Source organism: Hyperoodon ampullatus (assembly GCF_949752795.1).
Source record: "Hyperoodon ampullatus genome assembly, contig: SUPER_X_unloc_1, whole genome shotgun sequence".
Taxonomy (NCBI): domain Eukaryota; kingdom Metazoa; phylum Chordata; class Mammalia; order Artiodactyla; family Ziphiidae; genus Hyperoodon; species Hyperoodon ampullatus.
In genome coordinates this window covers 8,209,268-8,227,988 of record NW_027641097.1, presented here as the reverse complement: position 1 = coordinate 8,227,988, position 18,721 = coordinate 8,209,268, and positions in this window count along the sequence as shown.

Sequence of the window (18,721 nt, the reverse complement as noted above, 5' to 3'; positions counted from 1 at the left end):
ATTGTGATGACAAGTGTCATGGATGATTGTGATGACAAATGTAATGGAGCATTTTGATGACAATGGTCATGGAGCATTGTGATGAAAAGGGCATGGAGCATTGTGATGACAAGGGCTTTTGAGAATTTTGATGACAATTTCGTGAAGCACTGTGATGAAAAGCACATGGAGCTTGCTATGACAGGGGTCATGGAGCATTGCGATGACAAGTTCATGGAGAATGTGATTACAAGAGCATGTAACATTGTGATTTGAAGTGTCATGGAGCATTGTGATGGCAAGACGGTGGAGCATTGTGATGAGAAGACCATGAATAATTGTGCTGACGAGCGTCATGGAGAACGGTAATGACAAGGGGCCTGGAGCATTGTGATGACAGGGGTCATGGAGAATTGTGATGACAAGTGTCATGGAGCATTCTGATGACAAGCTTGGGGAGTATTGTGATGACAATGGCGTGGAGCATTATGATGAAAGGGCATGGAGCATTTTGATGAAAAAGGCATACAGCCTTTTCAAGACAGGGTTCGAGAAGCATTCTGACGGCAAGTGTCAGGGAGCATTGTGATGACAAGTGTATTGAGCATTGTGATGACAATGGTCATGGAGCATTGTGATGACAAGGGCATGGATTATTGTGATGACAGGCATCATGGAGCGTTGTGATGACAAGTGTTATGGAACAATGTGATCACAAGGGTTTGGAGCACAGTGATGACAGAGGTCATGGATCATTTTGATATCAAGGAGCATGGAGCATAGTGATGACATGGGTCATGGAGCATTGTGATGAGAATATCATGGATCATTGAGCTGAAAATGTTCATGGAGTATTCTGATGAAAGGGGTCATGGAGCATTGTGATGACAAGGTCCTGGAGCATTGTGATGAGAAGACCATGGAGCCTTGTGATGAGAAGTCTCATGGAGCATTCTGATGAAAAGGGGCATGGGGCATTGTGATTACAGGGGTCTTGGAGCATTGTGATGAAAAGGGCATGGAGCATTGTGAGAGATATCTAAGGAGCATTCTGATGACATTCGTCATGGAGCTTTGTGATCACCAGGGCATGGAGCATTGTGATTACAGGGTTCTTGGAGCATTGTGATGAAAAAGGCATGGATCATTATCATGAAAAAGGCATGGAGCCTTGTCATGACTGGGTTCAAGGAGCATACTGATGACAAGTGTCAGGGAGCATTGTGATGACAAGTGTATTGAGCATTGTGATGACAAAAGTCATGGAACATTGTGATGAGAAGTGCATGGATAATTGTGAGGACGAGCCTTATGGGGCGTTGTGATGACAAGTGTTATGGAACATTGTGATCACAAGGTTTGGGAGCATTGTGATGACAGAGGTCATGGAGCATTTTGATTTCTTTGTGATGACAATAGCATGAAGCATTATGATGATGGGCATGGTTCGTTGTGATGACAGGGTTCATGGAGCATTGAGATGAAAAGGGGTATGGAGCATTGTGATTACTCGGGTCATGGAGCCTTGTGATGACAAGGCCGTGTAACATTGTGATGACATCGGTGAGGGAATATTTTGATGACTAGTGATGGAAAATTGAGATATCAGTGGTGAGAGAGCATTTTGATTCGAAGTGCATGGAGCTTTGTGATGACAATTTTTATGGAGCATTGTGATGACAAGTTTGGGGAGCATTGTGATGACAAGTGCATGGTACACTGTGATGACATGGGTCATGGAGCATTTTTCTGACAAGCGCATGGAGCACTGTGATAACAAGGGTCATGGGGCATTATGCTGACAAAGGCATGGAGCGTTGTTATGACAAGGCTCAGAGAGCATTGGGATGAAAAGATCATGGAGAATTGTGGTGACAAAGTTCACAGAGCCTTGTGATGACGGGGGCATGGATCATTTTGATGAAAAATGTCATGAAGTATTGTGATGAATGGAGTCACACAGCATTGTGATGACAGCCGGCATGGCACATTGTGATGACAAGGGCATGGAGCATAGTGATGACAAGGTCATGGAGTATTGTGAAGACAGGTGTCAGGGTTCACTGTGATGGCATATGTCATGTTCCTTTGTGATGACAATGGCATGGAGAATTGTGATGCCAACTGTCATGGAGGATTGTGACGACAAATGTAATGGATCATCGTGATGACAAGGGCTTGGAGCATTGTGATGACAATGGTCATGGAGCATTGTGATGAAAAGGGCATTGAGCATTGTGATGACAAGGGCTTTTGAGAATTTTGATGACAACTTCGTGAAGCACTGTGGTGAATAGCACATGAGGCTTGCTATGCGAGGGGTCATGGAGAATTGCAATGACAAGTGCATGGAGAATGTGATTACAAGAGCATGTAACATTGTGATTTCAAGGGTCATGGAGCATTGTGATTGCAAGACTGTGGATCATTGTGATTAGAAGACCATGTATAATTGTAATGACGAGCGTCATGGAGAACTGTAATGACAAGGGGCATGGAGAATTGTGATGACAGGTGTCATGGAGCTTTGTGATGACAGGGGTCATGGAGCATTGTGATGACAAGGGTCATGGAGCATTCTGATGACAAGCTTGTGGAGTATTGTGATGACAATGGCATGGAGCATTGTGATGAAAAGGGCATGGAGCATTGTATTGAAAAAGGCATAGAGCCTTTCCATGACAGGTTTCAAAAAGCATTCTGACGACAAGTGTCAGGGAGCATTGTGATGACAAGTGTATTGAGCATTGTGATGACAAAGGTCATGGAGCATTGTGATGACAAGGGCATGGAGTATAGTGATGACAGGCATCATGCAGCGGTGTGATGACAAGTGTTATGGAACAATGTGATCACAAGGGTTTGGAGCACTGTGATGACAGAGGTCATGGATCATTTTGATATCAAGGAGCATGGAGCATTGTGATGACAGGGGTCATGGAGCATTGTAATCAGAAGATCATGGAGCATTGAGCTGAAAATATTCATGGAGTATTCTGATGAAATGGGTCATGGAGCATTTTGATGACAAGGTCTTGGAGCACTCTGATGAGAAGACCATGGAGCCATGTAATGAGAAGTCTCATGGAGCATTCTGATGAAAAGGGGCATGGAGCATTGTGATTACAGGGGTCTTGGAGCACTGTGATTACAAGGGCATGGAGCATTGTGAGAGATGTCCAAGGAGCATTTTGATGACATGTGTCATGGAGCTTTGTGATGACCAGGGCAAGGAGCATTGTGATTAGAGGGGTCTTGAAGCATTGTGATGACAAGGGTCATGGAGCATTCTGTTGACAAGCTTGTGGAGTAATGTGATGACAATGGCATGGAGAATTGTGATGAAAAGGGCATGGAGCATTGTGATGAAAAAGGCATAGAACCTTTCCATGACAGGGTTCGAGAAGCATTCTGACAACAAGTGTCAGGGAGCATTGTGATGACAAGTGTATTGAGCATTGTGATGAAAAGGGCATGGAGTATTGTGATGACAAGGGCATGGAATATTGTGATGACAGGCATCATGGAGCGTTGTGATGAAAAGTGTTATGGAACAATGTGATCACAAGGGTTTGGAGCACTGTGATGACAGAGGTCATGGATCATTTTGATATCAAGGAGCATGGAGCATTGTGATGACAGGGGTCATGGAGCATTGTAATGAGAAGATCATGGAGCATTGAGCTGAAAATGTTCATGGAGTATTCTGATGAAATGGGTCATGGAGCACTGTGATGACAAGGTCCTGGAGCACTCTGATGAGAAGACCGTGGAGCCTTGTGATGAGAAGTCTCATGGAGCATTCTGATGAAAAGGGGCATGGAACATTGTGATTACAGGGGTCTTGGAGTATTGTGATTACAAGGGCATGGAGCATTGTGAGAGATGTCCAAGGAGCATTCTGATGACATGTGTCATGGAGCTTTGTGATGACCAGGGCAAGGAGCATTGTGATTACAGGGGTCTTGGCCCATTGTGATGAAAAAAGCATGGATCATTGTAATGAAAAAGGCATGGAGCCTTGTCATGACAGTGTTCAAGGAGCATACTGATCGCAAGAGTCAGGGAGCATTGTGATGACAAGTGCATTGAGCATTGTGATGACAAAGGTCATGGAACATTGTGATGAGAAGACCATGGATAATTGTGAAGATGAGCGTCATGGGGCGTTGTGATGACAAGTGTTATGGAACATTGTGATCACAAGGGTTTGGAGCATTGTGATGACAGAGGTCATGGAGCATTTTGATTTCATTGTGATGACAATAACATTAAGCATTATGATGATGGGCATGGTGCAGTGTGATGACAGGGTTCATGGATCATTGAGAAGAAAAGGGACATGGAGCATTGTGAATACAGGTGTCTTGGAGCATTGTGATGGCAAGGGCATGGAGCATTGTGAATGAGAAGGCCATAGATAATTGTGATGACAAGCATCATGGAGAACTGTAATGACAAGTTGCCTGGAGCATTGTGATGACAGGGGTCATGGAGAATTGTGATGAGAAGTGTCATGGAGCATTCTGATGACAAGCTTGTGGAGTACTGTAATGACAATGGCATGGAGCATTGTGAAGAAAAGGGCATGGAGCCTTTTGAAGAAAAAGGCATAGAGCCTTGCATGACAGGTTTCGAGAAGCATTCTGACGACAAGTGTCAGGGAGCATTGTGATGATAAGTGTATTGAGCATTGTGATGACAAAGGTCATGGAGCATTGTGATGAGAAGGCCATGGATAATTGTGAAGACGAGCGTCATGGGGCGTTGTGATGACAAGTGTTATGGAACATTGTGATCACAAGGGTTTGGAGCATTGTGATGACAGAGGTCATGGAGCATTTTGATTTCATTGTGATGACAATAGCATGAAGCATTATGATGATGGGCATGGTGCAGTGTGATGACAGGGTTCATGGATCATTGAGAAGAAAAGGGACATGGAGCATTGTGAATACAGGTGTCTTGGAGCATTGTGATGGCAAGGGCATGGAGCATTGTGAATGAGAAGGCCATAGATAATTGTGATGACAAGCATCATGGAGAACTGTAATGACAAGTTGCCTGGAGCATTGTGATGACAGGGGTCATGGAGAATTGTGATGAGAAGTGTCATGGAGCATTCTGATGACAAGCTTGTGGAGTACTGTAATGACAATGGCATGGAGCATTGTGAAGAAAAGGGCATGGAGCCTTTTGAAGAAAAAGGCATAGAGCCTTGCATGACAGGTTTCGAGAAGCATTCTGACGACAAGTGTCAGGGAGCATTGTGATGATAAGTGTATTGAGCATTGTGATGACAAAGGTCATGGAGCATTGTGATGACAAGGGCATGGTGTATTGTGATGACAGGCATCATGGAGCGTTGTGATGACAAGTGTTATGGAGCAATGTGATCACAAGGATTTGGAGCACTGTGATGACAGAGGTCATGGATCATTTTGATATCAAGGAGCATGGAGCATAGTGATGACAGGGGTCATGGAGCATTGTGATGAGAAGACCATGGAGCCTTGTGATGAGAAGTCTCATGGAGCATTCTGATGAAAAGGGGCATGGATCATTGTGATTACAGGGTTCTTGTAGCATTGTGATTACAAGGGCATGGAGCATTGTGAGAGATGTCCAAGGAGCATTCTGATGACATGCGTCATGGAGCTTTGTGATGACCAGGGCATGGAACATTGTGATTAGAGGGGTCTTGAAGCATTGTGATTAAAAAGGCATGGATCATTATCATGAAAAAGGCATGGAGCCTTGTCATGACAGGGTTCAAGGAGCATACTGATGACAACTGTCAGGGAGCATTGTGATGATAAGTGTATTGAGCATTGTGATGACAAAGATCATGGAGCATTGTGATGAGAAGACCATGGATAATTGTGATGACCAGAGTCATGGGGCCTTGTGATGACAAGTGTTATGGAAAATTGTGATCACAAGGGTTTGGAGCATTGTGATGACAGAGGTCATGGAGTATTTTAATTTCATTGTGATGACAATAGTATGAAGCATTTTGATGATGGGCATGGTGCATTGTTATGACCGGGTTCATGGAGCATTGAGATGAAAAGGGGCAGGGAGCATTGTCATTACTGGAGTCTTGGAGCACTGTGATGACAAAGGTATGGAGCATCGTGAATGAGAAGGCCATGGTGCATTCTGATTACATGTGTCATGGATCTTTGTGAGACATGGGTATGGAGAATTGTGATTACATTGTCTCGGAGCATTGTGATGAAAAGTGTCATGGAGTCTTGTGATGACAAGGTCGTGGAACCTTGTGTGGGCAGGTGTCATGGAGCAGTGTTATGACAGTGGTAATGGTGCGTTGTGATGACAAGGGCATGGTGAATTGGTCTGAAAACTTTCATGGAATATTGTGATGACAAGGGCATGGAACTCTTTGATACATGGGTCATGGTGGAATTTAATGACAAGGGCATGAAGCATTGTGATGAGAAGGGCATCAAGCATTGGGATCACAAGCGTCATGGAGCTTTGTGATGACAAGGGCATGGAGCAATGTGATGAGAGGCTTCATGGAACATTGTGATGACAATGGCATGGAGCATTGTGATGCTAAGGGTCACGGAGCTTTGTGATGACAAATGTCATGGAGCATGTTGATGACAAGGTCGAGGTGCGTTGTGATGAGAAGGGCAGGGAGCATTGTGATAACAGGGTCATAGAGCAATTTGATGAAAAAGGTCATGGAATATTTTGATGAGAGTGGTTATGGAAAATTGTGGTGTCAGGGGTCATGGAGCATTGTGATGAAAAGGGTTTTGGAGTATTTTGATGACAGGGTTTATGGAACATTGTGATGTCCAGGGTCATGGAGCATTTAATGATAAGTGCATGTAGCATTGTGATAATAGGGGTCATGTTACATTTTGATGACAGGGGTGAGGGAGTATTGTGAAGACTAGTGATGGAACATTGTGATATCTGTGGTGAGAGAGCATTTTGATGAGAAGTGCATGGAACATTGTGATGACACGGTTTATGGAGCATTGTGGTGACAAGGATTTGGAGCATTGTGATGACATGGGTCAAAAAGTATTGTGCTGAAAAGCGCATGGAGCATTGTGATGACAAGTGTCATGGATCATTGTGCTGGCAAAGGCATGGTGCATTTTGATGACAAGGGTCACAGAGCATTGTGATGAATATTTCAGGGAGCATTGTGGTGACAAAAGTCACAGAGCCTTGTGTGACAAGGGCATGGACCATTCTGATGACAAAGGTCATGAAGCATTTTGATGACTGGAGTCACGGAGCATTGGGATGACAGGGGTCATGGAGCATTGTGATGACAGGTTTCATGGGGCATTGTGATGAGAAGGTCATGGAGCATTGGGCTGAAAATGTTCATCGAGTATTGTGATGACAGGTCTCATATGGCATTTTGATGACAAGGGAATGGAGCATTGTGATGAAAAGGGCATGGAGCATGGTGATGAGAAGGCCATGGAGAATTCGGAAGTCATGTTTCATGAAGCTTTGTGATGACAAGGGCATGGAGCATTGTGATTACAGGGGTCTTGGAGCATTGTGAGGAAAAGGGCATGGATCATTGTGATTAAGAAGACATGGAGCCTTGTCATGACAGGGTTCAAGGAGCATACTGACGACAAGTGTCAGGGAGCATTGTGATGTCAACTGTATTGAGCATTGTGATGACAAAGGTCATGGAGTATTGTGAATAGAAGTCCATGGATAATTGTGATGATGAGCGTCATGGGGCGTTGTGATGACAAGTGTTATGGAACATTGTGATCACAAGGGTTTGGAGCATTGTGATGACAGAGCTCGTGGAGCATATTGATTTCATTTTGATGACAATTGCATGAAGCATTATGATGATGGGCATGGTGCATTGTGATGACACGGTTCATGGAGCATTGAGATGAAAAGGGGCATGGAGCATTGTGATTACAGGGGTCTAGGAGAATTGTGATGATGAGGGCATGGAGCATCGTGAATGAGAAGGCCATGGAGCATTCTGATGACATGCGTCATGGAGCTTTGTGATGACAAGGACATGGAGCATTGTGATGACATGGGTTATGGAACCTTGTGATGACAAGGCCGTGGAACATTGTAATGACAGGTGTCATGGAGCATTGTTATAACGGGTAATGGAGCATTTTGATGACAAGGGCATGGAGCATTGGTCTGAAAAGTTTCATGGCTTATTGTGATGAGAGGGTGCATGGAGCATTGTGATGACAAGGGCACGGAACACTGTGATACATGGGTCATGGCGGATTTTAATGAAAAGCGCATGGAGCATTGTGTTAAGAAGAGCATCGAGCATTGTGATGAAAAGCATCATGGAGCCTGTGATGACAATTGCATGGAACAATGTGATGAGAGTGTTCATGGAGCATTTTGATGACAATGGCATGGAGCATTGTGATGCCAAGAGTCATGGAGCTTTGTGATGACAAAGGTCATAGAGCATTTTGATGACAAGGGTGTGGTGCACTGTGATGAGAAGGGCAGAGAGCATTGTGATGAAATGGTCATGGAGCAATTTGATGAAAAGTGTCATGGGATATTTTGATGAAAGGGGTTATGGAACATTGCGATGTCAGGGGTCATGGAACATTATGATGAAAAGGGTCATGGAGCATTTTGATGACAGGTTTCCTGGAACATTGTGATTAAAGGGGTGAGGGAGTATTGTGATGACTATTGATGGAACATTATGATATCCGTGGTGGGACAGCATTTTGATGGGAAGTGCATGGAGCATTGTGATGACAAGATTTATGGAGCACTGTGATGAAAAGGTTGTTGAGCATTGTGATGACAAGCGCATGGCACATTGTGATGACACAGGTCATGGGGCATTGTGATTACAAGGGAATGGAGTATTGTGATGGCAGGCATCATGGAGCGTTGTGATGACAACTGTTATGGAACATGGTGATCACAAGTGTTTGGAGCATTGTGATGACAGAGGTCATGGATCATTTTGATTTGAAGAATCATGGAGCACTGTGATGACAAGGGCATGAAGCAATGTGATCCCAAGGTTCATGGAGGATTGTGATGACACTGGTAATGGAGAATTGTGAGGATAAGTGCATGGAGCATTTTGATGACAAGGTCATGTAGCATTTTGCTGACAAAGGCATGGAGCACCGTGATGACAAGTGTCATGGATCTCTGTGACGACAAGCGTCAAGGACCATTGTGATTACAGGGGTCATGGAGCATGGGGATGACAAGCTCATGGAATATTCTGATGACAAGTGGCATGGATCATTTTGATGACTGTGGTCATGTAGCATTGTGATGGCATGGGTCATAGAGCATTGTGATGAGAAGGTCATGGAGCATTGGGCTGAAAATATTCATGGAGTACTGTGATGACAGGGGTCATGGAGCATTGTATTGAGAAGGAAATGGAGCAATACGATGAGAAGGTCCTGGAGTATTGTGATGAGAGTGCCACGGCGCCTTGTGATGACAATTGTCATGGAGCATACTGATAAAAAGGTTCATGGAGCATTGTGATTACAGGGGTTCTGTAGCATTGTGAAGACCAGGGCATGGAGCATTGTGATGAGAAGGCCATGGAGCATTCTGATGACATGCGTCATGGAGTTTTGTGATGAAAAGGACATGGAGCATTGTGATTAGGGGGGTCTTGGAGGATTGTGATGAAAAGGGCATGGATCATTGTGATGAAAAATGCATGGAGCCTTGTCATGACAGGGTTCAAGGAGCACACTGACGACAAGTGTCAGGGAGCATTGTGATGACAAGTGTATTGAGCATTGTGATGACAAAGGTCATGGAGCATTGTGATGAGAAGACCATGGATAATTGTAAGACCAGCGTCATGGGGCATTGTGATGACAAGTGTTATAGAACATTGTGATCACAAGGGTTTGGAGCATTGTGATGACAGAGGTCATGGAGCATTTTGATTTCATTGTGATGACAATAGCATGAAGCATTATGATGATGGGCATGGTGCATTGTGATGACAGGGTTCAAGGAGCATTGAGATAAAAAGCGGAATGGAGCATTGTGATGAGAAGGCCATGGAGCATTCTGATGACATGCATCATGGAGCTTTGTGATGACAAAGACATGGAGCATTGTGATTAGAGGGGTCTTGGAGCCTTGTGATGACAAGGGTCATGGAGGCTTGTGATGACAAGGCCATGGAACCTTGTGATGGCAGGTGTCATGGAGCATTATAATGACAGGGGTAATGGAGCATTGTGATGACAAGGGCATGGAGCATTGGTATGAAATATTTCATGGATTATTGTGATGAGAGTGGGCATGGAGCATTGTAATGACAAGGGCAAGGAACACTATGATACATAGGTCATGGAGGATTGTAATGATAAGGGCATGGAGCATTGTGATGAGAAGGACATCGAGCATTGCGATGACAAGGGTCATGGAGCTTTGTGATGACAAGGGCATGGAACAATGTGATGAGAGGGTTCAAGGAGCATTTGATGATAATATCATGGAGCATTGTGATGCCAATTGTCATGGAGCTTTGTGATGACAAATGTCATGGAGGATTTTGATGACAAGGCCGTGGTGCATTATGATGAGAAGTGCAGGGAGCATTGTGATGACAGGGTCATGGAGCAATTTGATCAAAAGTGTCATGGAACATTTTGATGAGAGGTGTTTTGGAAAATTGTGATGTCAGGTGTCATGGAGCATTGTGATGAAAAGGGTCATGGAGCATTTTATGACAGGGATTATTGAACATTCTGATGTCAGGGGGCATGGAGCATTGTGATGAATCGGGTCATGGAGCATTTTGATGACAGGTGTTATGGAACATTGTGATGTCAGCGCTCATGGAGCATTGTGATTATAAGGGCATATAGCATTTTGATGACAGGGGTCATGGAACATTGTGATGACAGGGGTGAGGGAGTACTGTGATGACTAGTGATGGAACACTGTGATATCATTGGTGAGAGAGCATTTTTATGAGAAGTGCATGGAGCATTGTGATGACAAGGTTTATGGAGCATTTTGATGACAAGGATGTGGAGCATTGTGATGACAAGCACATGGCGCATTGTGAAGACATGGGTTATGAAGCATTGTGCTGACAAGCGCATGGAGCATTGTGATGACAAGGGTCATTGAGCATTGTGCTGACAAACGCATTGAGCATTGTGATGACAAGGGTGACAGAGAATTGTGATGAAAAGTTCATGGAGCATTGTGGTGACAAAGGTCACAGAGCCTTCTGTGATGAGGTCATGGACCATTGTGATGACAAATGTCATGAAGCACTGCAATGACTGTAGTCACGGAGTATTGTGATTACAGGGTTCTTCGAGCATTGTGATGCCAAGGGGATGGATCATTGTGATGAGAAGGCCATGGAACATTCTGATGACATGTGTCATGGAGCTTTGTTATGACAAGGGCAGGGAGCATTGTGATTACAGGGGTCTTGGAGCATTGTGAAGAAAAGGGAAAGGAACATTGTGATAAAAAAGGCATGGAGCCTTTTCACGACAGGGTTCATGAAGCATACTAATGACAACTGTCAGGGAGCACTGAAATGATAAATGTATTGAGGATTGTGGTGACAAAGGTCATGGAGCATTGTGATGAGTAAACCATTCATAATAGTGATGACGACCGTCATGGGGCATTTTGATGACAAGTGTTAAGGAACACTGTGATCACAAGGATTTGGAGCATTGTGGTGACAGATGTCATGGAGCATTTTGATTTCATTGTGATGACAATAGCATGAAGCATTATGATGAGGGGCTTGGAGCATTGTGATGACAGGTTTCATGAAGCATTGAGATGAAAATGGGCATGGAGCATTGTGATTACAGGGGTGTTGGAGCATTGTGATGACAAGGGCATGCAACTTTGTGATGACAAGGTCATTGAGTATTGTGAAGACAGGTGTCAGGGAGCATTGTGATGACATATGTCATTGTCCATTGTGATGACAATGGCATGGAGCATTGTGATACCAAGTGTCATGGAGGATTGTCATGACAAAGGTAATGGAGCATTTTGATGACAAGGGCTTGGAACATTGCGATGACAAGGGTCATGGAGCATTGTGATGACAAGGGCATGGAGCATTCTGATGAAAAGGTGCAAGGAGCATTGAGAGTACAGGGGTTTTGAAGCAATGTGATTTCAAGGGCATGGAGCATTGTGATCAGAAGGCAATGGAGCATTCTGATGACATGCAACATGGAGCTTTGTGATGACAAGGACATGGAGCATTGTGATTACAGGGGTCTTGGAATATTGTGATGACAGGGGTGAGGGAGTATTGTGATGAGTAGTGATGGAACATTGTGATATCACTGGTGAGAAGGAATTTTGAGGAGAAGTGCATGGAGCATTGTGATGACAAGTTTTATGGAGCATTTTGATGACAAGGATGTGGAGCATTGTGATGACAAATGCATGGTGCATTGTGATGACATGGTTTATGGAGCATTGTGCTGACACGCGCATCAAACATTGGGATGACAAGGGTCATGGAGCATTGTGCTGACAAAGGCATGGAGCTTTGTGATGACAAGGCTCACAGAGCATTGTGATAAATATTTCATGAAGCATTGTGGTGACAAAGGTCACAGAGCTTTGTGTGACCAGGTCATGGACAATTGTGATGACAAATGTCATGAAGCATTGTGATGACTGAAGTCACAGAGCATTGTGATAACAGTGGTCTTGGAGCATTGTAATGAAAAGGGAATGGATCATTGTGATGAAATAGGCATGGATCCTGGTCATGACAGTGTTCAAGGAGCATACTGATGACAAGTGTCAGGGAGCATTGTGATGAAAAGTGAATTGAACATTGTGGTGACAAAGGTCATGGAGCATTGTGATGAGAAGACCTTGCATAATTGTGATGACATGTGTCATGGGGTATTGTGATGACAAGTGTTATGGAACATTGTGATCAGAAGGGTTTGGAGCATTGTGATGATAGAGGTCATGGAGCATTTTAATTTCATTGTGATGACAATAGCATGAATCATTATGATGATGGGCATGGTGCATTGTGATGACAGTGTTCATGGAGCATTGAGATGAAAAGGGGCATGGAGAATTGTGATTACAGAGGTCTTGGTGCATTGTGATGACAGGATCATGGAGCAATTTGTTGAAAAGGGTCATGGAATATTTTGATGACAGGGGTTATGGAACATTGTGATGTAAAGGGTCGTGAAGCATTGTGATGAAATGCGTCATGGAGCATTTTGTGACAGGGGTTATGGAACATTCTGATGTCATGGGTCATGGAGCATTGTGATGATAAGGGCATGTAGCACTGTGATGACAGGGGTCATGGAACACTGTGATGACAGGGGTGAGGGAGTATTGTCATGACTGGTGATGGAACATCGTGATATATGTGGTGAGAGAGCATTTGGATGAGAAGTGCATGGAGCATTGTGATGACCAGTGTTATGGAGCATAGCAATGATAAAGATGTGGAGTATTGTGATGACAAGCGTATGGCGCATTGTGATGACATGGGTCATGGAGCATTGTGCTGACAAGCACATGGAGCATTTTGATGACAAGTGTCATGGAGCACTGTGCTGACAATGGCATGGAGCATTTTGATGACAAGGGACACAGAGCATTGTGATGAAATATTCATGGAACATTGTGGTGAAAATGATCACAGAGCCTTGTGTGACGAGGGCATGGACCATTGTGATGAGAACGGTCATGAAGCACTGTGATCACTGGAGTCACGGAGCACTGTGATGACAGGGTTCATGGAGCATTGTGATGACAAGGGCATGGAGCAATGTGATGACAGGGGCATGTAACATTGGTCTGAAAAGTTTCATGGATTATTGTGATGACAGTGGGCATGGAGCATTGTGATGACAAGGCTATGGAGCATTGTGGTGACAAAGGCATGGAGCATTTTGATGACAAGGGACACAGAGCATTGCGATGAAATATTCATGGAGCATTGTGGTGAAAAAGATCACAGAGCCTTGTGTGAAGAGGGCATGGACCACTGTGATGACAAAGGTCTTGAAAAATTGTGATGACTGGAGTCACGGAGCATTGTGATGACAGGGGTCATGGAGCATTGCTCTGAAAAGATTTATGGATTATTGTGATGAGAGTGGGCATGGCGCATTGTGATGACAAGGGCATGGAACATTGTGATGACAAGGTCATGGAGTATTGTGAAGACAGGTGTCAGGGAGCATTGTGATGACATATGTCATTGTCCATTGTGATGACAATGGCATGGAGCATTGTGATACCAAGTGTCATGGAGGATTGTGATGACAAAGGTAATGGAGCATTTTGATGACAAGGGCTTGGAACATTGTGATGACATGCATCATGGAGCATTGTGATGACAAGGGCATGGAGCATTGTGATGTGAAGGGCCATTGAGAATTTTGATGACAACGTTGTGAAGCATTGTGATGACAAGTGCATGGAGCTTGCTATCACAGGGGTCATAGAGCATTGCGATGAAAAGTGCATGGAGAATTGTGATGACCATATCATGTAATATTGTGATTAGAAGTGTCACGAAGCATTGTGATGACAAAGACGTGGAGAATTGTTATGATATGGGACATGGAGCATTGTGATGAACAGGGCATGGAGAATTGTGATAGCAAGACCGTGGAGCATTGTGATGAAAAGACCATGGATAATTATGATGAAGAGCGTCATGGATCACTGTAATGACAAGGGGCATGGAGCATTGTGATGACAGGTGTCATGGAGCATTGTGATGAGAGGGGACATGGCGCATTGTGATGAAATGGTCCTGGAGCAGTGTGATGAGAAGTCCATGGAGTCTTGTGATGACAAGTCTCATGGATCATTCTGATGAATAGGGGCATGGAGCATTGTGATTACAGGGGTCTTGGAGCATTGTGATGACAAGGGCATGGAGAATTGTGATGAGAAGGCCATGGAGCATTCTGATGACATGGGTCATGGATCTTTTTGATGACAAGAGCATGGCACATTGTGATGATAGGGGTCTTGGAGCATTGTGCTGACAAGCGCATGGAGCATTTTGATGACAAGTGTCATGGAGCATTGTGCTGACAAAGGCATGGAGCATTGTGATGACAAAGGACACAGAGCATTGTAATGAAAATTTCATGGAGCGTTGTGGTGAAAAAGATCACAGAGCCTTGTGTGATGAGTGCATGGCGCATTGTGAGGACAAAGGTCATGAATCATTGTGATGACTGGAGGCACGGAGCATTGTGATGACAGGGGTCATGGACCATTGTGATGACAAGGGCATGGAACATTGGTCTGACATATTTCAAGGATTATTGTGATGACAGTTGGCATGGCACATTGTAATGTCAAGGGAATGGAACATTGTGATGACAAGGGCATGGAGTATTGTGAAGACAGGTGTCAGGGAGCATTGTGATGACATATGTCATTGTCCATTGTGATGACAATGTCATGGAGCATTGTGATACCAAGTGTCATGGAGGATTCTGATGACAAAGGTAATGGAGCCTTTTGATGACAAGTGCTTGGAACATTGTGATGACAAGTGTCATGGAGCATTGTGATGACAATGGCATGGAGCATTGTGATGACAAGGGTCATGGAGCCTTGGATGCCAAGGCGGTGGAATATTGTGATGGCAGGGGTCCTGGAGCATTGTTATGACAGGGGTAATGGAGCATTGTGATGACAAGGGCATGGAACATTGGTCTGAAAATTTCATGGATTATTGTGATGAGATTCGGCATGGAACATTGTGATGACTAGGGCACGGAACACTGTGATACATGTGTCATGGAGGATTGTAATGACAAGGGCATGGAGCATTGTGATGAGAATAGTATCGAGCATTGTGATGACAAGTGTCATGGAGCATTGTGGTGACAAGGGCATGGAGCAATGTGATGAGAGGTTTCATGAAGCATTGTGATGAAATGGCATGGAGTACTGTGATGCCAAGGGTCATGGAGCTTTGTGATGACAAAGGTCATGGAGCATTTTGATGACAAGGGCGTGCTGCATTGTGATGAGAAGGGCAGGGAGCATTGTGATGACACGGTCATGGATCAAATTGATGAAAAATGTCATGGAACATTTTAATGACAGGGTTTATGGAACATTGTGATGTCTGCGGTAATGGAGCATTTTGATGAAATGGGTCATAGAGCATTCTGATGAAAAAGTGCGTGGAGCATTGAGATTACAGGGGTTTTGAAGCAATGTGATTACAAGGCATGGAGCATTGTGATTACAGGGGTTTTGAAGCAATATGATTACAAGGCATGGAGCATTGTGATGAGAAGGCAATGGAGCATTCTGATGACATGCGTCATGGAGATTTGTGATGACTGGAGTCACAGAGCATTGTGATAACAGGGGTGTTGGAGCATTGTGATGAAAAGGGAATGGATCTTTGTGATGAAAAATGCATGGAGCCTTGTCATGACAGGGTTTAAGAACCATACTGATGACAACTGTCAGGGAGAATTGTGATGATAAGTGTATTGAGCATTGTGATGACCCATAACATGGAGCATTGTGATGAGAAGACCATGGATAATTGTGATGACCAGCGTCGTGGGGCATTGTGATGACAAGTGTTATGGAACATTGTGATCAGAAGGGTTTGGTGCTTTGTGATGACAGAGGTCATTGAGCATTTTGATTTCATTGTAATGACAATAGCATGAAATATTATGGTGATGGGCACGGTGAATTGAGTTGACAGGGTTCATGGAGCATTGAGATGAAAAGGGGCATGGAGCATTGTGATTACAGGGGTGTTGGAGCATAGTGATGACAAGGGCATGGAGCATTGTGATGAGAAGGCCATGGAGCTTTCTGATGACATGCGTCATGGAGCTTTGTGATGACAAGGGCATGGAGAATTGTGATTACAGGGGTCTTGGATTATTGTGATGACCGGGGTGAGGGAGTATTGTCAACACTAGTGATGGAACATTGTGGTATCAGTGGTGAGAAAGCATTTTGAGGATAAGTGCATGGAGCATTGTGATTATAATGTTTATGGAGCATTTTGATGTCAAGGATGTGGAGCATTGTGATGACAAGTGCATGGCGCATTGTGATGACATGGGTTATAGAGCATTGTGCTGACACACGCATCGAGCATTGTGATGACAAGGGTCACAGAGCATTGTGATAAAAATTTCATGGAGCATTGTGGTGAAAAAGGTCACAGAGCTTTGTGTGATGAGGTCATGGACCATTGTGATGACACGTGTCATGAAGCATTTTGATGACTGGAGTCACGGAGCATTGTGATGACAGGGATCATGGAGCATTGCTCTGACAAGATTTATGGATTATTGTGATGAGAGTGGGCATGGCGCATTGTGATGACAAGGGTATGGAACATTGTGATGACAAGGTCATGGAGTATTGTGAAGACAGTTGTCAGGGAGCATTGTGATGACATATGTCATTGTCCATTGTGATGACAATGGCATGGAGCATTGTGATACCAAGTGTCATGGAGGATTGTGATGACAAAAGTAATGGAGCATTTTGATGACAAGTGCTTGGAACATTGAGATGACAAGGGTTATGGAGCATTGTGATGTCAGGGGTCATGGAGCATTGTGATGATAAGGGCATGTAGCACTGTGATGACAGTGGTCATGGAACACTGTGATGACAGTGGTGAGGGAGTATTGTGATGACAAGTGATGGAACATTGTTATATATGTGGTGAGAGAGCATTTTGAGGATAAGTTCATGGAGCATTGTGATGACAAGTTTTATGGATCATAGCGATGAAAAGGATGTGGAGCATTGTGATGACAAGTGCATGGCACATTGTGATGACATGTGTCATGGAGCATTATGCTGACATGTGCATCGAGCATTTTGATGACAAGTGTCATGGAGCATTGTGCTGACAAAGACATGGAGCATTGTGATGACAAGGGACACAGAGCATCGAGATAAAAAGTTCATGGAGCATCGTGGTGACAAAGGTCACAGAGCTTTGTGTGACGAGGTCATGGACCATTGTGATGACAAATGTCATGAAGCATTGTGATGACTGGAGTCACAGAGCATTGTGATAACAGGGGTCTAGGAGCATTGTGATGAAAAGGGAATGGATCATTGTGATATAAAAGGCATGTGGCCTTGTCATGACAGTGTTCAAGGAGCATACTGATGACAAGTGTCAGCGAGCATTGTGATGCCAATTGTATTGAGCATTGTGGTGACAAATGTGATGGAGCATTGTGATGAGAAGACCTTGCATAATTGTGATGACGAGCGTCATGGGGCATGTGATGACAAGTGTTATGGAACATTGTGATCAGAAGGGTTTGGAGCCTTGTGATGACAGAGGACATGGAGCATTTTGATTTCATTGTGATGACAATAGCGTGAATCATTATGATGATGGGCTTGTTGCATTGTGATGACAGTGTTCATGGAGCATTGAGATGAAAAGTGGCATGGAGAATTGTGATTACAGAGGTCTTGGAACATTGTGATGACAAGGCCATGGAACATTGTGAAGGCAGGGGTCATGGAGCATTGTTATGACAGGTGTAATGGAACATTGTGATGACAAAGGTATGGAGCAATGTGATGAGAGATTTCATTGAGCATTGTGATGACAATGGCATGGAGCATTGTGATGCCAAGGGTCATGGAGCTATCTGATGACAAAGGTCATGGAGCATTTTGATGACAAGCTCGTGGTGCATTGTGATGA